Source organism: Balaenoptera acutorostrata, chromosome 9 (assembly GCF_949987535.1).
Source record: "Balaenoptera acutorostrata chromosome 9, mBalAcu1.1, whole genome shotgun sequence".
NCBI classification, from domain to species: Eukaryota; Metazoa; Chordata; class Mammalia; order Artiodactyla; family Balaenopteridae; genus Balaenoptera; species Balaenoptera acutorostrata.
Genome location: NC_080072.1, coordinates 73,054,679 through 73,079,890, shown reverse-complemented (window position 1 = coordinate 73,079,890; position 25,212 = coordinate 73,054,679).

The following is a 25,212-nucleotide window of genomic DNA, read 5'->3' as shown; positions in this document are numbered from 1 at the left end:
ATTTTATTGGCATATAGTTGCTTGTAGTAATCTCTCATGATCCTTTGTATTTCTGCAGTGGTTGTTACTTCTCCTTTTACATTTTTAATTCTATTGATTTGAGTTCTCCCTTTTTTTCTTGATGAGTGTAGCTAATGATTTATCAATTTTGTTTATCTTCTCAAAGAACCAGCTTTTAGTTTTATTGATCTTTGCTCTTGTTTCCTTCATTTCTTTTTCATTTATTTCTGATCTGATCTTTATGATTTCTTTCCTTCTGCTAACTTTGGGGTTTTTTTGTTCTTCTTTCTCTAATTGCTTTAGGTGTAAGGTTAGGGTGTTTATTTGAGATATTTCTTGTTTCTTGAGGTGGGATTGTATTTCTATAAACTGCCCTTTCAGAACTGCTTTTGCTGCATCCCGTAGGTTTTGGGCCATTGTGTTTTCATTGTCATTTTTTTCTAGGTATTCTTGATTTCCTCTTTGATTTCTTCAGTGATCTCTTGGTTATTAAGTAGTGTATTGTTTAGCCTCCATGTGTTTGTATTTTTTACAGATTTTTTCCTGTAATTGATATCTAGTCTCATAGCATTGTGGTCGGAAAAGATACTTGATACAATTTCAATTTTCTTAAATTTACCAAGGCTTGATTTGTGACCCAAGATATGATCTACCCTGGAGAATGTTCCATGAGCACTTGAGAAGAAAGTGCATTCTGTTGTTTTTGGATGGACTGTCCTATAAATATCAATTAAGTCCATCTTGTTTAATGTGTCATTTAAAGCTTGTGTTTCCTTATTTACTTTCATTTTGGTTGATCTGTCCATTGGTGAAAGTTGGGTGTTAAAGTCCCCCACTATTATTGTGTTAATGTCGATTTCCCCTTTTATGGCTGTTGGCATTTACCTTGTGTATTGAGGTGCTCCTATGTGCGGTGCATAAATATATACAATTGTTATATCTTCTTCTTGGATTGATCCCTTGATCATTATGTAGTGTCCTTTGTCTCTTGAAATAGTCTTTATTTTAAAGCCTATTTTGTCTGATATGAGAATTGCTACTCCAGCTTTCTTTTGATTTCCATTTGCATGGAATATCTTTTTCCATCCCCTCACTTTCGGTCTGTTTGTGTCCCTAGGGCTGAAGTGGGTCTCTTGTAGACAGCATATATATGGGTCTTGTTTTTGTATCCATTCAGCCACTCTATGTCTTTTGGTTGGAGCATTTAATCCATTTACATTTAAGGTAATTATCGATATGTATGTTCCTATTACCATTTTCTTATTGGTTTTGGGTTTGTTATTGTAGGTCTTTTCCTTCTCTTGTGTTTCCTGCCTAGAGAAGTTCCTTTAGCATTTGTTGTAAAGCTGGTTTGGTTGTGCTGAATTCTCTTAGCTTTTGCTTGCCTGCAACGGTTTTCATTTCTCTGTCGAGTCTGTATGAGATCCTTGCTGGGTAGAGTAATCTTGGTTGTAGGCTTTTTTCCCTTTCATCACTTTAAAAATGTCCTGCCACTCCCTTCTGGCTTGCAGAGTTTCTGCTGAAAGACCAGCTGTTAACCTTATGGGGATTCCCTTGTATGTTATTTGTTGCTTTTTCCTTGCTGCTTTTAATATTTTTTCGTTATATTTAATTTTCAATAGTTTGAATAATATGTATCTTGGCGTGTTTCTCCTTGGATTTATCCTCTTTGGGACTCTCTGTGCTTCCTGGACTTAAATATTTCCTTTCCCATATTAGGGAAGTTTTCAACTATAATCTCTTCAAATATTTTCTCAGTCCCTTTCTTTTCTCTTCTTCTTCTGGGACCCCCGTAATTCGAATGTTGGTGCGTTTAATGTTGTCCCAGAGTTCTCTGACATTGTCCTCAATTCTTTTCATTCTTTTTTCTTTATTCTGCTCTGCAGTAGTTATTTCCACTATTTTATGTTCCAGGTCACTTATCCGTTCTTCTGCCTCAGTTATTCTGCTATTGATTCCTTCTAGAGAATTTTAATTTCATTTATTGTGTTGTTCATCATTGCTTGTTTGCTCTTTAGTTCTTCTAGGTCCTTGTTAAACGTTTCTTGTATTTTCTCCATTCTATTTCCAAGATTTTGGATCACCTTTACTATCATTACTCTGAATTCTTTTTCAGGTAGACTGCCTATTTCCTCTTCATTTGTTTGGTAGGGTGGGTTTTTACCTTGCTCCTTCATCTGCTGTGTATTTCTCTGTCTTCTCATTTTGCTTAACTTACTGCGTTTGGGGTCTCCTTTTCTCAGGCTACAGGTTTGTAATTCCCGGTTTTTTTTTGGTGTCTGCCCCCAGTGAGTAAGTTTGGGTCAGTGGGTTCTGTAGGCTTCCTGGTGGAGGGTACTGGTACCTGTGTTCTGGTGGATGATGCTGGATCTTGTCTTTCTGGTGGGCAGGACTGCATCCTGTGGTGTGTTTTGGTGTGTCTGTGACCTTATTATGATTTTAGGCAACCTCTCTGCTAATGGGTGGGGTTGTGTTCCTGTCTTGCTAGTTGTTTGGCATGGGGTGTCCAGCACCGAAGCTTGCTGGTAGTTGAGTGGAGCTGGGTCTTAGTGTTGAGACATAGTTCTCGGAGAGCTCTCACCAATTGATATTACGTGGGGCCAGGAGCTCTCTGGTGGTCCAATGTCCTGAACTCAGCTCTCCCACCTCTGAGGCTCAGGCCTGACACCCAGCTAGAGCACCAAGACCCTGTCAGCCACACAGCTCAGAAGAAAAGGGAAAAAAAGAAAGAAAGAAAGAAAAAAATATAATAAATAAAGTTGTTAAAATTAAAAATTAAAAAATATGTTATTAAAATAAAAAATAAAAAATGTATTTAAAAAAAAGAAGAGAGCAACCAAACAAATAAACAAATCCACCAATGATAACAAGCACTAAAAACTAAACTAAGATAAACATATAAATCAGAAACTAGTCAGTCGCATACAGCAAACCCCAAGTCTATAGTTGCTCCCAAAGTCTACCGCCTCAATTTTGGGATGATTTGTTGTCTATTCAGGTATTCCACAAATGCAGGGTACATCAAGTTGATTGTGGAGATTTTATCCACTGCTCCTGAGGCTGCACAGAGAAATTTCCCTTTCTCTTCTTTGTTTGCACAGCTCCTGGGGTTCAGGTTTGCATTTGGCCCTGCCTCTGCATGTAGGTTGCCCTCTGGCATCAGTTCTTTGCCCAGACAGGAGGGTTTAAAGGAGCAGCTGATTAGGGGGCTCTAGCTCACTCAGGCCGGGGGGAGCGAGGGGTACAGAACGTGGGGTGAGCCTGCTGAGGCAGAGGCCAGCATGATGTTGCAACAGCCTGAGGCATGCTCTGTGTTCTCCCGGGGAAGTTGTCCCCAGATCATGGGATCCTGGCAGTGGCAGGCTGCATAGGTTCCTGGGAGGAGAGGTGTGGATAGTGACCTGTGCTCGCACACAGGCTTCTTGGTGGCTGCAGCAGCAGAGTTAGCATTTCATGCCCGTCTCTGGTGTCTGCGCTAATAGCCGCAGCTTGTGCCCATCTCTGAAGCTCGTTTAGGTGGTGCTTTTAATCTCTTCTCCTCGTGCACCCCAAAATAACGGTCTCTTGCCTCTTAGGCAGTTCCAGACTTTTTCCCAGACTCCCTCCTGGCTAGCTGTGGCGCAGTAGCCCCCTTCAGGCTGTGTTCACGCAGCCAACCCCAGTCCTCTCCCTGGGATCTGACCTCCTAAGCTGGAGCTTCAGTTCCCAGCCCCCACCTGTCCCAGTGGGTGAGCAGACAAGCCTCTCGGGCTGGTGAGTGCTGGTCAGCACCAATTCTCTGGGCAGGAGTCTCTCTGTTTTGCCCTCTGCACCCCTGTTGCTGCGATCTCCTCCGTGGCTCTGAAGTTTCCCCCTGCCCACCCCTCATCTCTGCCAGTGAAGGGGCTTCCTAGTGTGTGGAAACTTTTCCTCCTTCACAGCTCCCTCCCAGAGGGGCAGATCCCAACCCTATTCTTTTGTCCCTGTTTTTTCTTTTTTCTTTTGCCCTACCCAGGTACGTGGGGAGTTTCTTGCCTTTTGGGAAGTCTGAGATCTTCTGCCAGCGTTTAGTAGGTGTTCTGTAGGAGTTGTTCCACATGTAGATGTATTTCTGATGTATTTGTGGGGAGGAAGGTGATCTCCATGTCTTACTCCTCCGCCATCTTGAAGGTCCTCTATTACATCTACAGTAGGTTCTTATTAGTTAACTTTTATATATGCTTCCCATTGCTTCTTGAATCATTGCTTTTGAAACATTTAACTAGAACTTTTAGGCACTTGTGGTCTATCCCTGGCCGCCTCTCCAGCTTCATCTTGCCCCACTCTTCCCAGTTTCTTGCTTACAACCATATTAACATAATTTATTCTTCCATGAAGATGCCAGACTCTTCTCTCTGTCTAGAGTTGTATCCCCACTGCCAATCTTCTCTCAGTTAACAATTTTTGGCTCTCAGATCTCAGCTTAAATGTGATTACCTCTGAAGAAACTTTCCCACCTCTGCAAACTAGGCTAGGGAGCCCTCTAATAAACTCTCATAGAATCTTGTACCTCTCCTTCATGATCACATTTTAACTAAAGATTCCTGGGGCTGTTTATTTGATGGCTCAGGACTACACCTGCTCTGTCCATGGCTACATCCCCTGGGCACAGTACAGTGCCTGACATCTGGAAGATCCATAGCACCTCTTTGTGGAAGGAGTAAATGAGCCAGGGCTCACTGTGAGGAAAGACTTGGCTTCTGGTCTTGGTTCTGCCACTCAGTGAGCTGTGTGATCTTGGGCAGGTCATGTAACATCTCTGGGCCTCAATGTCCTCATCCCTAAAACAGGGATGATGATATCTCATTTGCTTCCAGGGCTATAGAAAGAACCAAATGATAAATGTATCTTAAAGTACTTTAGAAGCCGTAAAATATTATGTGGACATCATATATTATTACTCTTTTACAATTGGGTTGGTTACTGGAGGATTCAACAGCCTCAACATCAAAATCTCAAGCCTCTTAGGTTTCATGGTTTCCAGAAAAGTTCTGAATGGGCAGGGGCCTGCTGGTGCCCATAAATTCTGGATGCTGGCCAATGGGGCAGTGAGCTGGATTAAGAGGTGGGCAGTAAGCCGGGGTTCTTCCTGCCAAAGCAGAATTTCTGCCTAATTTCCCCAGAGAACCCTATGTCTACGAAGAAATGAGGAAAGTCCCATCAGTAAGCCTCATGCCCATGTTTTGTGTCAGGGCCAGCACAATTTCCTGTGGGCTTTTGTCCTGGGGATCAGGCATTCCTAAAAATCTCCTTCTCCCACTCTCTTCTCACTGCTGCCAGTGGCAGAGCTATTCTTTATGACAAGCCACCAATTCCGTGACAGTCAGAGCTGAGTAATGATCTTCATAAGATTTTGCTGAATTAAAAGGCTAAAGGATGAAAAAGTAAGAACTAGGAATATAGTGAGCCTGAACCAAGATGGCAGAGTAGAAGGACGTGCTCTCACTCCCTCTTGCGAGAACACCAAAATTACAACAAACTGCTGAACAATCATCAACAGGAAGACACTGGAACTCAACAAAAAAGATACCCCACATACAAAGACAAAGGAGAAGCCACAGTGAAACGGTAGGAGGGGCGCAATCACAATAAAATCAAATCCCATAACTGCTTGGTAGGTGACTCACAAACTGGAGAACACTTATACCACAGAAGTCCACCCACTGCAGTGAAGGTTCTTAACCCCACATCAGGCTTCTGAACCTGGGGGTCCGGCAATGGAAGGAGGAATTCCCAGAGAATCAGACTTTGAAGGCTAGCAGGATTTGATTGCAGGACTCTGACAGGACTGGGGGAAACAGAGACTCCACTCTAGGAGGGCACACACAAAGTAGTGTGCACATTGGGTCTCAGGGGAAAGAGCAGTGACCCCAGGGGACACTGAATCAGGCCTACTTGCTGGTGTTGGATGGTTTCCTGCAGAGGTGATGGGTGGCTGTGGTTCGCCGTGGGGACAGGGACACTGGCGGCAGAAGTTCTGGCAGGTAATCCTTAGTGTGAGCCCTCCCAGAATCTTCCATGGGACCCACCAAAGAGCCTGTAAGTCCCAGTGTTGGGTCACCTCAGGCCAAACAACCAACAGGGAGGGAACACAGCCCCATTCATCAGCATTCAAAAGGATTAAAGTTTTACCGAGCTCTGCCCACCAGAGAAACAGCTCTACCCACCATCAGTCCCTCCCATCAGGAAACTTGCACAAGCCTCTTAAATAGCCTCATCCATCAGAGGGAAGACAGCAGAAGCAAGAAGAACTACAATCTTGCAGCCTGTGGAACAAAAACCACATTCACAGAAAGACAGACAAGATGAAAAGGCAGAGGGCTACGTACCAGATGAAAGAACAAGATAAAACCCCAAATAAGTGGTGCTGGGAAAACTGGGCAGCTACATGTAAAAGTATGAAATTGTAACACTTCCTAACACCATACACAAAAATAAACTCAAAATGGATTAAAGACCTAAATGTAAGGCCAGACACTATCAAACTCTTAGAGGAAAACATAGGCAGAACACTCTATGACATAAATCACAGAAAGATCCTTTTTGACCCAGCTCCTAGAGAAATGGAAATAAAAACAAAAATACACAAATCGGACCTAATGAAACTTCAAAGCTTTTGCACAGCAAAGGAAACCATACACAAGACGAACATGGAAGCAACCTAAGTGTCCATCATCGGATGAATGGATAAAGAAGATGTGGTACATATATACAATGGAATATTATTCAGCCATAAAAAGGAACGAAATTGGGTCATTTGTAGAGACGTGGATGGATCTAGAGACTGTCATACAGAGTGAAGTAAGTCAGAAAGAGAAAAACAAATATCGTATATTAACTCATATATGTGGAACCTAGAAAAATGGTACAGATGAATCAGTTTGCAGGGCAGAAATTGAGACACAGATGTACAGAACAAATGTATAGACACCAAGGGGGGAAAGCAGCGGGGGTTGGTGGTAGTGGTGTGATGAATTGGGTGATTGGTATTGACATGTATACACTAATGTGTATAAAATTGATGACTAGTAAGAACCTGCTGTATAAAAAAATAGATTAAATAAAATTCAAAAATTCAAAAAAAAAGAAAAAGAACTAGGAATATAGCTAATCTGACCTCTTAGGGTCCATCGAGACAATTACAGATCAGATGTGCAAGACAGTGCTAGTTTGTTTTTAAAGGAGAAAGGGGGGAAGAAGGAGACTCGAATAAGACAAAACACAGCCATTCATTTGCCTTCTTAGTTTTCTATTTCTGTGTAACAAATCTTCACAAACCTAACAGCTTAAAACTTAAAACAGTTTCCCTAGAGCAGAAGTCCAGGCATGGTGTAACTGGGTCCTCAGCTCAGGGTCTCACAAGTCTGGGGTCTCAGCCAGGCCTGTGGTCTTGTCTGAGGTTTGGGGTCCTCTTCCAAGCTCATGTGGTTGTTGGTAGGGTCAGGGAGGAAGACGTTTTCGTCTACCCTTCTAGGCTTTTGTGGCTGGTCTAAGAATTAAATTGACATGAGAATTAACAAAAGAAAATCACACAAGAGTTTAATAACATGTGTACATGGGAGAGCCCCAGGAAAACTGAGTCACTAATGAAAATGGCTGAAACCCTCACCTTAAATACTATTTTCAGCTAAAGACCAAAGAGGATGATGAGAGTCGTGGTTGGGACTTCAAGGGGAGGAAGGCAATTCACACGAAGATAGAAAAGCAAATGTTTGGTAAATAAATGTTTGCTGGGCCACGCAGAGACAATGGGACACAGGGTGGATTCTGATCTCTAGCCCCGGCCTAGAGTTTCCCCACCACCCCAGACCATATTCTTTGCAGATATCTCTGGTGATGCTCTATTCTGGGAACAGGTCTGCTATCTAAATTCTTTAGGCAGCTAAGGGGGAAGGTCAAAGTTTCCTCCTGAGTCTTTTAGGCCTCGATTGTTTTCAGCTCAAAATCATCCACATGCCAAAGAGACATTTTGCGGTGGCAAATTTTGTTCCCATACAATAGAAATCCGTTTTTTGTAGCTATAGAACTCATTCATTTGTTTCTTTAAGGCTAGAGGAAACAAATGAGTCTCTGATTTTTAGACCCTCTTTCAAGGGTTCACCTGACTAAGCCAGACCCACCCAGAATAAGCTCTTATTTGATTAACTTAAAATCATCTGATTAGGGACTGCAAATTTCCCTCCTTTTGCTATAGTTTAGGGGTTAGAAGCAAGTTACTGTTCCCTTCCACAACTCAGGGTGAGGGGAACACACAGAAGCATGGATACCAGGGATAGAAATCAACGGAGGTCATAGTAAAACTCTCCCAGCCACACCTTCCATTTGCTGAGCTTCTATGGGGTGTGTGTGTGTGTGTGTGTGTGTGTGTGTGTGTGTGTGTGTGTAAGCAGAAATCACTTTGCTCCAACTTACTTCAACAAACTCAGGGAAATTGGTTTTAAGGAAATAAGGATGTCTTGTAGACAGAAGGTAATAATGCAGCTTGGCCGGGGGAAGAACAGAGATTAGGCTGTGGAATGCTGTAGGGAAAGTTGTGTCTCTGTGTGCATTTGCTTCATCATTATCACTCTCTGTGGACTGACTTTATCTGATCTGCATTTGTGCTCTACAGTTCCAACCCCATGCTGTCTTGGGTAGAGTCCGTCTCTCTCTCTCTCTCCCCTGCCCTCTAGTTCTAAATTCTCAGAGAAGGAATCTTGGACCAGGTGCTCGCCTCAAGAGCAGTCATCTCTGGCCACAGCGGGTGGGGACACACACTACGATCATAGCTGCCACCCATGGTGACCATGTACAGGGGGGAAGATGGGAGTTGGTCAGAGATAGAGGCTGATGTTCCCAAAAGACGCCCACTGCATGGTGTAAGGAATTGTCAGTGACCAGTCTGTACATATTCCACATCATCTTGTACATGACTTAGCAACAAGGCCCTTCATGTAGCAGTCGAGAGAGCAGAACGGGCTATGTTTAATGGTTAATGAGTTTAAAATGATGCTCCCGTGACCACAGCACTTAGAAGAAAGGTCATCCCACTGAAAGAACACAGCGGAGGCAGAGAATGCAGGTCCAGGCGCAGAGGGTCCAATTTAGAGACAGAGTCACAGCTGCATCTAACAAAACCTTTCCTAGAAATGGCTGAGAAAGCACATGCTTTGAGTAAGTGCAGAAAGCAAAAAAGATGTGAGTAACAAAAGCCGTGAAGGAGGAAGGGCATGTTCCAGCACAGATTGTATGGCTCAAGTTCTGATAAGAACAAAAAGTGAGACACAGAGAGGATAATCCAGACAGGGCCAGCCGTTTAAACCCAGCTGTGCTGCTTAAGAGCTTTTATCAACTCTTACTTATGAGGAATCAGTATCAGAATCCCTTGTGTGTCTTATAGTTGGCTTGTATAGATGTACATAGTGATGTGTAAACTGAGTGTGGTTCTTACCCTTGGTCGTGGGTGTATTACCATCAAATCCTCAGTGATCTTACTATAGTTGCAGTTAAAGGATCATTACCAATATGGTCATATTTGTGTAAATGTGCATTTGATGATCACAACTGATGATCACAGTCAAGATTCCCAGGCTCAGAGTGGGCTAGACTAAGTAAATAGTCCCCAGTCCCATGCTGTTAAAGACCTTAGTTTCAGTGAGGTTTATTTATATCCAGGTGTTCTACATGTTACAAAAACATTCTCAAAAGGGGGGATTTGACCTGGCTAGTGTTAAAGTTCTATTAGGCTGTGGGCCTCTTGGTGACAGAGGCCAAGGTCAAATCATCTCTGTGTTGTGGTGCCAGCCCATATCACATCCTCAAGAAATGTTGTTTTTTTAAAAAAAAATTTATTGAAGTATAGTTGATTTACTATGTTGTATTAATTTCTCCTGTAGAGCAAAGTGACTCAGTTATACATATATATATATATATACACATATACAAATATATATATTCTTTTTCATATTATTTTCCACTATGGTTTATCACAGGGTATTGAATATACTTCTCTGTGCTATACAGTAGGACCTTGTTGTTTATCCATCCTATATATAATAGTTTGCATCTGCTAATCCCATACTCCCAATCCTTCCCTCTCCCACCCACTCTCCCCCTTGGCAAGAAATGTTTATTGAATGAAAAAAAGATTATTTATGATTTCAATATCATATAATCATTGTAATTATAACCTGCTGTTTGTCATGGTAGATTGTGACTTTTTAGAACTGCACTGTCCAATATGATCACCATGACCCACACATAGCTTTTAAATTTTAATTTAAATTAAGTAAAGTTTTAAAATTCAGTTTCTTCATTGTAATAGCCACATTTCAAGTGCTTAATAAGCACACGTGGCAAGTGATATCAAATAGAACTTTCTCATCAGCACAAAGTTTTATTGGCCAGCAGTGCTCTTGAAGGTGGAGACTTCATCAGTATCCCTCACAGATGGTGTTCAACCACCATTTCTTGAACTAATGAGAGTTAGACTCTCCTGGTAAATCTCAGCCTAGTCTTCATTTCTGCACGGAAGACTCACTGAGTTCTGTTCTGTGCTCCCCCTGAGACTGAGGCGAATCCCTGTCTTGTCAGATTCTGACTCTTACACTGTACACAAAAATCAACTCAAAATGGATTAAAGACTTAAGTGCAAGACCTACAACTGTAAAACTTCTAAAAGAAAACATTGGGGAAAATCTTCGTGCCATTGATATTGGTAACGATTTCATGGGTATGACACCAAAAGCACAGGCAACAAAAACAAAAATAAACAACTGGGACTACATCAAACTAAAGCTTCTGAACAGCAAAGGAACAATTGACAGTGAAAAGGCAACCTATGGAACGGGAGAAAATATTTGCAAATCATATACCTGGTTTGCAACTATATATAATCTGAGAAGGGGTTAATCTCCAAAATATACAAGGAACTCTTACCACTCAATAGCAAAAAACCCCTAATAACCCAATTTGAAAATAGGCTAAGGACTTGAATAGACATTTCTCCAAAGAAGACATACAAATGCCCAAAAGGTTCATGAAAAAATGCTCAAAGTTACCAATCCTCTGGGAAATGCAAATCAAAACCAAAATGAGGTTTTACTGCACACGTGTCAGGATGCTATTATTGAGAAAACAAAAGATAACAAGGATGTGAAGAATTGGAACAATGCACACTATTTATGGGAATGCAAAATGGTGTACTGCTGTGAAAAACATTATGGAAGTCCCTCCAAAAAATTAAAAATAGAGCTACCATATGATCTAGTAATCCTACTTGTGGGTATTATCCAAAATAATTGAGATCAGGGACTTGAAGAGATATTAGCCTCCTATGTTCTTTTTTTTTTCTTCTAATTTTAATTTATTTTATTAGAATATAGTTGAACATTTTGAAAACTCAAAATAAAAAATACTCCTTTTCATCCTTGTTCCAAACCACCCATTTTCCCCCTTTATGAGTAACTTTTGCTCAGAAACTGGAAGCAACGTAAAAAAAGTACTGTTTCCTTAATTAGGTAGTGCATTGAGGAAAAGTATAGTATAGTCTCCTATATTCATTGCAGCCCTGTTTACAGCAGCCACGGTGTGAAATCAACCTAAATGTCCATCAACAAGTGAATAAATATGATATATACATACAACAGAATACTATTCAGTCTTTTAAAACAAAGAAAATTCTACAATATGCAACAACATAGGGGAACCTTGAGGACACTATGCTAATTGAAATAAGCCAGTCACAGAAAGACAAATACTGCACGATTCCACTTACATGCGGTATCTAAAACAGTCACATTTATAGAATCAAAGAGTGGAATGGTGGTCACCGGGCTGGGGACAGAGGGAAATGGAGAGTTAATAATCAATGGGCATCAAGTTTCAGTTAAGCAAGGTGAATAAGCTCTAGAGATCTGCTGTACAACATTGTACCTATAGTCAAAAATTATGTATCGTACACTTAAATATTTGTTGAAGGCACATCTCATATTAAGTGTTCTTATCACAATAGAATAAAATAAAAAGTTTCTGCTTCCTATAAAAATGCCCCACCTTGTGGAGTGATGTTGCCTCTAGGCAGTAAAGCCCTCGGCAGCAGGGATGGCTCTGATGACTCTGCACCTCCGTCATCTGGCTCAGTGGTTGACAGAGAGGAGATGTGCAGTCAAGTTTATCAAACAAAACCAATTAGGGAGCGTAAATTGCTGGCTTAGAGCAATGCCTCTGTTACACATCAAGCTGATGGCAGGCAGGGGCGAGTGCTCCAGGCTGCATCTCTGCAGGAGGGTAGGACTCCTGTGTGACCCATGGGAGAGGGGAAGCAGGGGGACACGATTCACATAAAACACCAGCATGAAGGTCCTCATTTACCTAATGTCTAATTCCTCAAGGCATCCCAGGTTCTTGAGAAAGTTGTCATGCTTTTTGGCTTCTGCCCACTCAACTCCTTACATCTCTGATACTTCTTTTTTTTTTTTTTTTGGTATAATTTTTAAAATACAAAAATTGCAGAGGAATAGCAAACATCTCATACCTTTGTATCAAGAAGCGTCCTGACAGGAAATATATGGTAAAGGAGTGAGCAAGGTATAGGAAAGCCACGAGAGATAGTGCTGTACCCCAAGGATTCAGGAAACCTTAGCATCTTAAAGGCACAAGGTGGGGACCTGTTACCAGAACCTGACAGAGAGGGCTTCCTAATAGGAGCTTGCATTTCTGCAGAGAGGGAAGGAGTGGAGGAATAAATACCTCGACTCCCTCCCTTCCCTCCCTCCCATCTCTGCCCCTGTTCCCAGCTGGATGAACCCAGTGGGAGCGAGAAGGCCGAGAATCTGAGCAGAGAGACCAGCCTCCTGGGGCATCGCAGGGTGGAGAACGGTGAAGTGTGGATGTGGAGGGCAACAGGAATAACCCCCATAACCCTCCACCTGGAATTAACTACTGGGAACATTTTGCTACTTTTGCTCCTCATTTAAAAAATAAATAAATAGAACTTCACAAGATAGAGTTAGAAGTCTTATTTGTTCACCTCACTGTTCCATTCTCCCCCTTCATCAGAGATAACCAATTTCATGAATTTGGTGTATGCCATTTGTGCATATGTTTTTTTTTCACTTTTATTACATATATATAAATAAGCACTGGATAGCATTAGTTTGACTTTTTAAGATTTTTATATAAATGTTTTCATGTCATGCATATAATTCTGTGAATTGCTTTTTTCATTCAATGGTGTATGTGTTTTGGAGAGATTTGCACATTAGTATATGTCAATATATTTCATTCATCTTAACTGTTGAATAGTATTCTACTCTATTTATCTACTCTCCTACTGATGGATATTAACCTTGTTTCCAATATTCACTATTCAAACAGGGCTGCATCCAGGCTCAGAGGGTCTGAACATTCTCAACTTTACCAGAAATTGCCAAATTACTCTCCAGAATGGTTGTGCTAATTTATATTCTCACCAGCAACACATGAGGGTTCCTCTTCCCCCACACCCTCACCAACTCTCTGTATTTCAGATTTTAATTTTTGCCTACATAACAGGTATGAAATGGTATCCCATTGTTGTTTAATTGTCATTTTCCTGATTACTAGTGAAGGTGAGCAACTTTTTCAGACATTTATTGACCACCTGGCTTTCCTCTTCTGTGAATTGCCTGCCTCTATCCTTTGCCTACATTTTACTGAATTGTTTCTCTTCTCCTTTGTGATTTGTAAGCCTGTATGCCTATTCTGGATGTTAAATCTTTGTGTAAAATGTGATTTGCAACCCAAGACACTTCTAATTAGCTCAGGATGAGGTTTTATAAAAATCTGAATCAAGGGCTTAACAGGTACAAACATCTTCAAGGAAAGGAAAAGGCAAGGTGGTATTTGCCCACATTGCTTCAGGAATTTTTTTCCAACATACTGGAGAATAACAGGAAAGTCTCTAAAATTCCAAGGGAATCACTGCATTAAATTGGGGCTTGATTATCTCTTCTCCACAGAGGTGCCTTGTTCCCTGGCTCCAGATGCATGGCATCCCAAGGGGAAATTGTTGCTGTGTTTTCAGCATCGGCTGTTTGGCCTTGATGACGCACTCCATGATGAATTGATGCTGCCAAGGAGGCAGATATGTGCTGCGTTTCAAGCCACTAAAGTATGTGAACTAAATCCCCCAATTCATCTCTCAGGAACAACTGCCCGAGGAGAGGGCTCTCTCTGAAGACTCTGGTGACAAATTTAACTCAACACTGGCACCTTGTTTTAGAAGATGCTTCTTCAGCCAGCAAAATAATTCACATCAGGACACATCAAGAGACACCTCTGTTTGGGGAGAGGTGAGAGAGATTAGGTCCACCCATCATTTGTTCACCTGTGCAGACTTGTGTTTCTACTGTGTGGGCCCATCACTGAACACACTGCACACACGTCAGTGAATTAGACACAGGACCTGCCCTTGAAGAATTCGCAGAGTAACAGGGAGAAGGATGTGTGAACCTGTGCTAGATGCCATAGAGAAGAATGTGCAAAGGGTTATGGGACCATAGATGGAGGGACTAATCCTCCAGCTCCTTCCAGACTCAGCTCAAGAATCTTCCTACCCCATTTCTGTACACCACTCCTCTCTCTTCACTTCCCACATTATGTTGGCATTGTCTGCTCGTGGGTTCCTCTTCCCAACAAGGCTTTAAGCCAGGGTGTCTCAACTTCAGTACTGTTGACATTTCGGGCCAGATGAATGTTTGACTAGGGGAGGGGCTGTCCTGGAACTTTGCAGAATGTTCAACAGCATCCCTGACCCCTACCCACTACATGCCAGTATCACACACATGCATACACACACAACACACACTCACATACATTATGAATACCAAAAATGTCTCTAGACATTGCCAATGTCCCCTGGCATCCAAATCACCCCAGTTGAGAACCTCCTGTAAGCTCTAGCAAGGCAGTAACCACATTTTTTTCCTCTCTGATTCCTGGTGCCTTGGACAAGTCACTGTGAACCAAACAGAACTTTGCTTGGAGGGATAAGGAAAAGCCTTGTGTTAAAGAAGTATCGGATTTGGATTTTGAAGGATAGAGAGGAATAATCTATGTCAGCACTCTCCTGCAGAACTTTCTGTGATCATGGAAATATTCTATATACTTTCTAATACAGTAGGCACTACCATATGTGGCCTTCGAGTACCTGAAATGTGTGAACAAGAAACTGAATTTTTAGGGACTTCCCTGGTGGTCCAGTGGTTAAGAATCTGCCTTCCAATGCAAGGGATGGGGGTTCGATCCCTGGGCGGGGAATTAAGATCCCACATGCTGCAGGGCAACTAAGCCTGTGCATTGCAACTACTGAGCCTGTGTGCTCTGGAGCCCATGAGCCACAACTAGAGAAAAGCCCACGCCGCATCTAGGGAAGCCCCACACCACAGTGAAAGAGCCCATGCACTGCAACATAAAGATCCCACATGCCACAACTAAGACTTGACACAGACAAATAAATAAACATAAAACTTTTTTTTTAAACTGAATTTTTTATTTCATTTAGTTTTAATTTCTTTAAATTTCCAAGGCTACATGTGGCTAGAAGCTGCCATATTGGATAGCACAGCTCTAAGCATTGAATAGCCTGCCCCACTGTAAGTGCCACTCACCAAATGTGAGTTTGGGTTTGGATAATTTCCCAGATATTCAGAAACATATTTACACTACCAGTTTCTCTGACCATTATCCAAGCCTAAAGCAATATGTTATGGAATAAAATGAATATTATCATGCATTATTCTACAGAGGTGATAAAAGAGGCTCACCCCACCCATCACAAAGCAACCAGGGACACCATTCTTGAGGGGCTTGAAGATGGATGCTGGTGGAATTCTGAGAATCACCCCATTTATTTAAAAGCAGCTCATCCATCTATCTATCCTTTCGCACATTTATCCAAGGAACACATATTGAGAACCTACCGTGAGCTCTCACTGAGATCACAAAAAATATGCAGAACAGTCAGAGAGACAAATGTGTAAACAACTAACTAGAATACATTACAAGGAGAGCAGTGATGGAGTCCTGTGTGTAAGATCTTAAGTGCCTGACATAGATAGAGAAAGCTCGACAGCAAAGCTGATGCTGAGCTGAGCCTTAGAGTTAGGGAGGAAACTAGGTGAGTCACTTTTCTAAACATATCGGAACTATAAAAAAAAAAAAATCACCTAGAGGCTTTTTTAAAAATAAATTCTCTGGCTTCTTCTCTGGAAATTCCTGGCATAGAGCTTAGAGTTTCACACGTTTAGCAAGCACCCCTGGAAAATCTAGGAAAGAGGTGTTAGGAGGATGGGGCCAATAACTCCCATGTGTAGATAGGAACAATGTCAGGTCTTAGTGATGGTCCTGATACCTGATATGTATCAATATACCATACCTGCCGTAAAATAAATGGCAGGAGTTTGAAAATAGGCATTTTTTCTCAGATATCAAAAGCAATTGGAAAAGTGGGAGATTAAGAAAAATAAAAGAATTAAAGAGAAAAGGAAAGCCCACACATAAGCCCACCATCCAGACCTAATCATTGTCTGAAATTTTTTTTCCAATGGTGTGTTAGTTTCTGCTTTATAACAAAGTGAATCAGTTATACATATACATATGTTCCCATATATCTTCCCTCTTGCATCTCCCTCCCTCCCACGCTCCCTATCCCACCCCTCTAGGAATTTTTGATAAATATTTTGCTGGTCTTTTTCTCTGTATACTCATACATACACACAAAACTGGAATAATACTGTACCTATTCTGCTTTTAAATATACTTTTCTATTTTAGAATAGATTTAGATTTAAAGTTGAGGAGGTGGAGATAGCCTCATCCACCAGAGGTCAGAGAGCAGAAGCAACAATAACTACAATCCTGCAGCCTGTGGAACAAAAACCACATTCACAGAAAGATAGACAAGATGAAAGGGCAGAGGACTATGTACCAGATGAAGGAACAAGATAAAACCCCAGAAAAACAACTAAATGAAGTGGAGATAGGCAACCTTCCAGAAAAAGAATTCAGAATAATGATAGTGAAGATGATCCAGGACCTCAGAAAAAGAATGGAGGCAAAGAAAGAGAAGATGCAAGAAATGTTTAACAAAGACCTCGAAGAATTAAAGAACAAACAAACAGAGATGAACAATACAATAACTGAAAGGAAAACTACACTAGAAGGAATCAATAGCAGAATAACAGAGGCAGAAGAACAGATAAGTGATCTGGAAGACAGACCTGGAAGACAGAATGGTGGAATTCACTGCCATGGAACAGAATAAAGAAAAAAGAATGAAAAGAAATGAAGACAGCCTAAGAGACCTCTGGAACAACATTAAACACAACAACATTCACATTATAGGGGCCCAAGAAGGAGAAGACAGAGAGAAAGGACTTGAGAAAATATTTGAAGAGATTATAGTTGAAAACTTCCTTAACATGGGAAAGGAAATAGCTACCCAAGTCCAGGAATCGCAGAGAGTCCCATACAGGGTAAACCCAAGGAGAAACACGCCAAGACACATAATAATCAAATTGGCAAAAATTAAAGACAAAGAAAAATTATTGAAAGTAGCAAGGGAAAAACGACAAATAATATACAAGGGAGCTCCCATAAGGTTAACAGCTCATTTCTCAGCAGAAACTCTACAGGCCTGAAGGGAGTGGCACGATATACTTAAAGTGGTGAAAGGGAAGAACCTACAACCAATATTACTCTACCTGGCAAGGATCTCATTCAGATTCGATGGAGAAATCAAAAGCTTTACAGACAAGTAAAAGCTAGGGAATTCAGCACCACCAAACCAGCTCTACAACAAATGCTAAAGGAACTTCTCTAAGTGGGAAACACAAGAGAAGAAAAGGACCTACAAAAACAAACCCAGAACAATTAAGAAAATGGTCATAGGAACATACATATTGATAATTACCTTAAACTTGAATGGATTAAATGCTCCAACCAAAAGACACAGGCTCGCTGAATGGATACAAAAACAAGACCCATATATATGCTGTTTACCAGAGACCCACTTCAGACCTAGGGACACATACCAACTGAAAGTGAGGGGATGGAAAAAGATATTCCATGCAAATGGAAATCAAAAGAAAGCTGAAGTAGCAATACTCATATCAGATAAAATAGTCTTTAAAATAAAGAATGTTACAAGAGACAAGGAAGGACACTACATAATGATCAAGGGATCAATCCAAGAAGAAGATATAACAATTATAAATATATATGCACCCAACATAGGAGCACCTCAATACATAAGGCAACTGATAACAGCTATAAAAGAGGAAATCGACAGTAACACAATAATAATGGGGGACTTTACCACCTCACTTACACCAATGTACAGATCATCCAAATGAAAATAAATAAGGAAACAGAAGCTTTAAAAGACACAGTAGATCAGATAGATTTAATTGATATATATAGGACATTCCATCCAAAAACAGCAGACTACACTTTCTTCTCAAGTGTGCACGGAACATTCTCCAGGATAGATCACATCTTCGGTCACAAATCAAGTCTTGGTAAACTTAAGAAAACTGAAATCATATCAAGCATCTTTTCTGACCAAAACGCTATGAGATTAGAAATGAATTACAAGGAACAAAACGTATAAAACACAAACACATGGAGGCTAAACAATACATTACTAAATAACCAAGAGATCACTGAAGTAATCAAAGAGGAAATCAAAAAATACCTAGAGAAAAATGACAATGAAAACACGATGATCCAAAACCTATGGGATGCAGCAAAAGCAGTTCTAAGAGGGAAGTTTATAGCTGTACAAGCCTACCTCAAGAAACAAGAAAAATCTCAAATAAACAATCTAACCTTAAACCTAAAGGAACTAGAGAAAGAAGAACAAACAAAACCCAAAGTTAGCAGAAGGAAAGAAATCATAAAGACCAGAGCAGAAATAAATGAAATAGAAAGAAAGAAAACAATAACAAAGATCAATAAAACTGAAAGCTGGTTCTTTGAGAAGATAAACAAAATTGATAAACCATTAGCCAGACTCATCAAGAAAAAGAGGGAGAGGACTCAAATCAATAAAGTTAAAAATGAAAAAGGAGAAGTTACAACAGACACCGCAGAAATACAAAGCATCCTAAGAGACTACTACAAGCAACTCTATGCCAATAAAATGGACAACCTGGAAGAAATGGACAAATTCTTACAAAGGTATAACCTTCCAAGGCTGAACTAGGAAGAAATAGAAAATATGAACAGACCAATCACAAGTAATGAAATTGAAACTGTGATTAAAAATCTTCCAACAAACAAAATTCCAGGACCAGATGGCTTCAAAGGTGAATTCTATCGAACATTTAGAGAAGAGCTAACACCCATCCTTCTCAAACTCTTCCAAAAAATTAAGGAGGAAGGAACACTCTCAAACTCATTCTATGAGGCCACCATCACCCTGATCCCAAAACCAGACAAAGACACTATAAAAAAAGAAAGTTACAGACCAATATCACTGATGAATATAGACGCAAAAATCTTCAACAAAATACTAGCAAACAGAATCCAACAACACATTAAAAGGATCATACACCATGATCAAGTGGGATTTATCCCAGGGATGCAAGGATTCTTCAATATATGCAAATCAATCAATGTGATGCACCATATTAATAAATTGAAGAAGAAAAACCATATGATCATCTCGATAGATGCAGAAAAAGCTTTTGACAAAATTCAACACCCATTTATGATAAAAACTCTGCAGAAAGTGGGCATAGAGGGAACCTACCTCAACAAAATAAAGGCCATATATGACAAACCAACAGCAAACATCATTCTCAGTGGTGAAAAACTGAAAGCATTTCCTCTAAGATCAGGAACAAGACAAGGATGTCCACTCTCACCACTATTATTCAGTATAGTTTTGGAAATTCTAGCCATGGCAATCAGAGAAGAAAAAGAAATAAAAGGAAATTAAACTGGAAAAGAAGAAGTAAAACTGTCACTGTTTGCAGATGACATGATACTATACATAGAAAATCCTAAAGATGCCACCAGAAAACTACAAGAGCTAATCAATGAATTTGGTAAAGTTGCAGGATACAACATTAATGCACAGAAATCTCTTGCATTCCTATACACTACTGATGAAAAATCTGACAGAGAAATTAAGGAAACACTCCCATTTACCACTGCAACAAAAAGAATAAAATACTTAGGAATAAACCTACCTAGGGAGATAAAAGACCTGTATGCAGAAAACTATAAGACACTGATGAAAGAAATTAAAGATGATACCAACAGATGGAGAGACATACCATGTTCTTGGATTGGAGGAATCAATACTGTGAAAATGACTATACTACCCAAAGCAATCTACAGATTCAGTGCAATCCCTACCAAATTACCAATGGCATTTTTTTACGGAACTAGAACAAAAAATCTTAAAATTTGTATGGAGACACAAAAGACCCTGAATAGCCAAAGCAGTCTTGAGGGAAAAAAACGGAGCTGGAGGAATCAGACTCCCTGACTTCAGACTATACTACAAAGCTACAGTAATGAAGACAATATGGTACTGGCACAAAAAACAGAAACATAGATCAATGGAACAGGATAGAAAGCCCAGAGATAAACCCACGCACCTATGGTGAACTAATCTATGACAAAGGAGGCAAGGGTATACAATGGAGAGAAGACAGTCTCTTCAATAAGTGGTGCTGGGAAAACTGGACAGCTACATGTAAAAGAATGAAATTAGAACACTCCCTCACACCATACACAGAAATAAACTCAAAATGGATTAGAGACCTAAGTGTAAGACCAGACACTATAAAACTCTTAGAGGAAAACATAGGAAGAACACTCTTTGACATAAATCACAGCAAGATCTTTTTTGATCCACCTCCTAGAGTAATGGAAATAAAAACAAAAATACACAAATGGGACCTAATGAAACTTCAAAGCTTTTGCACAGCAAAGAAAACCATAAACAAGACAAAAAGACAACCCTCAGAATGGGAGAAAATATTTGCAAACAAATCAATGGACAAAGCATTAATCTCCAAAATACACAAACAGCTCATGCAGCTCAATATTAAGAAAACAAACAACCCAATCCAGAAATGGGCAGAAGACCTAAATAGACATTTCTCCAAGGAAGACATACAGATGGCTAAGAAGCACATGAAAAACTGCTCAACATCGCTAATTATTAGAGAAATGCAAATCAAAACCACAATGAGGTATCACCTCACACCAGTTAGAATGGGCATCATCAGAAAATCTACAAACAACAAATGCTGGAGAGGGTGTGGAGAAAATGGAACCTTCCTGCAGTGTTGGTGGAAATGTAAATTGATACAGCCACTATGGAGAACAGTATGGTGGTTCCTTAAAAAACTAAAAATAGAATTACCATATGATCCAGCAATCCCACTATTGGGCATATACCCAGTGAAAACATAATTCAAAAAGGCACATGAATGCCAGTGTTCATTGCAGCACTATTTACAATAGCCAGGTCATGGAAGCAACGTAAATGCCCATCAGCAGACGAATGGATAAAGAAGCTGTGGTACATATATACAATGGAATATTAGTCAGCCATAAAAAGGAACGAAATTGGGTCATTTGTTGAGATGTGGATGGATCTAAAGACTGTCATACAGAGTGAAGTAAGTCAGAAAGAGAAAAACAAATATTGTATATTAATGCATATATGTGGAACCTAGAAAAATGGTACAGATGAATCGTTTTGCAGGGCAGAAATTGAGACACAGATGTACAGAACAAACGTATGGACACCAAGGGGGGAAAGCTGTCGGGGTGTGGGGGTAGTGGTGTGCTGAATTGGGCGATTGGGATTGACATGTATACACTGATGTGTATAAAATTGATGACTAATAAGAACCTGCTGTATAAAAAAATGAATTAAATAAAATTGAAAAATTAAAAAAAAATCCAAGTGGAGATATTATGTAGGCAAATGAATATAGATCTTGACAATTTATGACCAAAAACCACAATGTGTAATCTGTGTTTATTATTTAAAATTTTGTACTCCCTAAGCCTTAAAAAAAAGAAAGAAGGTTATGGCATAAGAGACATATAATAAACTGTACACACACACACACACACACACACACACAAATTTGAGGCGGTGGTACAAAGAGTTCCCATATACCCCACACCCTGTTTCCACAATTACTAATATCTTATAGCAATACTGTGCATTTGTCACAATTAATGTAACAATATTGATACATTATTGTTAACAAAAATCCATACTTTATTCAGATTTCCTTAGTTATTTCCTAATGTCCTTGTGTTGTTCCAGGATCAGATCTAAGATACTATATTATACTTAGTTATCATGTCTCCTTAGGCTCCTCTTGACGCCTACAGAATCTCAGACTTTTCTTGTTTTTGATGTCCTTGACTGTATGAGGAGTACTGGTCACACATTTTGTAGAATGTCCTTCTTGGGATTTATCTGATGGCTTTCCCATTATTAGACTGAGGTCTAAACACACACATATCCTCAACACAGAATTCACAGTTGTTACCATTGTGTGATATTTGATTCATTTTTAAAAAACATATAGAATTGAAATTAGATTCCCTTCATTCAAATAATGCTATTTGCAGCAACATGGATGGACCTAGAGATTATCATACTAAGTGAATTAAGTTAGACAGAGAGAGGCAAGTACCACACAATATTGCTTATATGTGGAACCTAAAATATGACACAAATGAACTTATTTACAAAACAGAAATAGTCTCACAGACATAGAAAACAAACTCACGGTTATGAAAGGGGAAAGGAGTTGGGGAGGGATAAATTAGGAGTTTGGGATGAAAATATACACACTACTATATATAAAATAGACAACCAACAAGGACTTACTGTGTAGCACAGGGAACTATGCTCAATATCTTGCAATAACCTATAATGGAAAAGAACCTAAAAAAGAATATATATATATATATATATATATGATATACATATGTATAACTGAATCACTTTGCTGTACATCTGAAATTAACACATTGTAAATCAACTATATTTCAATAAAATTTTTTTAAAAAGATTCCCTTCATTTAGCATGCCTATCTACTGTCTCACAACCATCCCTACCTCATAGATGCAAGCACTGTCTTCAATTTAGTGTCTAATCTCCCATCTCCACATTTTCCTTTTATGTGTGTACACTCACACCTATACAACCAGGAAAATACGGTATTTCACTGCGTTTTAAATTTTTTCCGTTAGTGGCATAATATACACATCATTCTATAACTTGTTTTTTTTCACTCAACATTGTTTTTGAAAAAAGATAAATATTTGAGGGGATGAATGTGATAATTAACTAGATGGTGAAACTCCTTTCACACTGTATACATTTAAAAGCTACCTTGATGTTCACTCTAAATATCTTACAATTTTGTTTGTCAATTATACTTCAATAAAGCTGAAAAAAAACCCAACATTATCTTTGTGTTTTGTTTTGTTTTTTTTCTGGGCTGGGTCTTCGTTGCTGCACCCTGGCTTTCTCTAGTTGAGGTGAATGGGGTCTCCTCTCCATTGCGGTCCACATGCTTCTCATCGCAGTGGCTTCTCTTGTTGTGGAGCACGGGCTCTAGGCATGCAGGTTTCAGTAGTTGCAGCATGCGGGCTTCAGTAGTTACAGCATGCGGGCTCAGTAGTTGTGGCGCAAGGGCTCTAGGGCACACGGGCTTCAGTGGTTGTGGTGCGCAGGTTCAGTAGTTGTGGCTCACGGGTCCCAGAGCACATGGGCTTCAGTAGTTGTGACACTTGGGCTTAGCTGCCCCACAGCATGTGGGATCTTCCCAGACCAGGGATCGAACCCATTGGCAGGTGGATTCTTAACCACTGGACCATAAGGGAGGTCCATTTTGGGGTTTTGTTGTGCCTTTTTTATCCTTGTTGATTATTTATTTTAAATATAGCAGTGTGTACATGTCAATCCCAAACTCCCTATCTATCCCTCCCCTTCCCCCTTCCCCACCCCAGTAACCATAAGTTCATTCTCTAAGGCTGAGTCTCCCAACATTATTTTTGAGAACCATTCATGTAGATCTACATAGAACAAGCTAGTTCCTTTCTTTTAACTTCTATATAGTATTCTATAGTATGACTGTAGGATATTTTATTCATTCTCTTCCTTTACACATGTACAGGAGACTCTCAAAAGTACATACCTCAAAGTAGAATTGCTGGTTTGTAGGGTATAGGCCTTCCAATATGGTTGTACGACTTCACACTCCAGAAACGATGTTTAAGTTTGTTTTCTTACATTCTTAACAACAATTAGTATCATAAGACTTTTAAATTTTTTCCAATGTTAGGAAGTGAAATTAAATCTCATTAGTATTTTATTTTGAATTTTCCTTATTACTAGTGAACTTGAGCAACATCTCATGTATTCATTAGTCATTTGGTTTCTTTTACCGTGAATTGCTTGTTCATCTTTTTGCCCACTTTTCTATTGGGTGTTTTTTTTTTTTTTAATTAACTTGATAGCATTTTTTTCACATTTTTGGGGTAATAATCCTTTTCTTATTGTATGTGTTACAAATATATTGTTTCAGTCTGCTGTTTGTCTTTTAACATTACTACTATCTCATTTGTCATTTGGAAGCTTACATTTTGACATGGTCAAAGTTAACAATTTTTTCAATTTATGCTTTTTTTATGTATTGCTTAAGAATATATAAAATACATTTCCTTACCCTAATATCTTAAAAATATTCCGTTTTCTTCTAATTGTTACAATTTTTGTTTTTAATGGTTAGGTCTTTAATCTACATGAAATTTCTTTTTGTTTTTCATGTAAGATGAAAATCTAATTTTCTTTGTGTAGGAAGCCCAGCTACCTGGTCCCTTTGATTAAGTCATTTGTCCTTTCCTTTCAGATCTGTAATGCCAGCTCCATTAAATAAGTTTCCATACATGTACTTGCTTTGGAATTTCTAATCTGCACAACTGATCTTTTATCTATGACTCAACCAAAGCCACACTGTTTTACTTATTTAGCTTTAAAATAAACTCTGATAATGGGTGGAATAAGCATTCTTTTCTTGTTATTCTTTTTCAGAATTACATTGGATATTTTGGGGCTTTTATTCTATCACATTAATTTTGAGATAACTTTACAAGTTTTATGAAAAACCATGTTAGGAT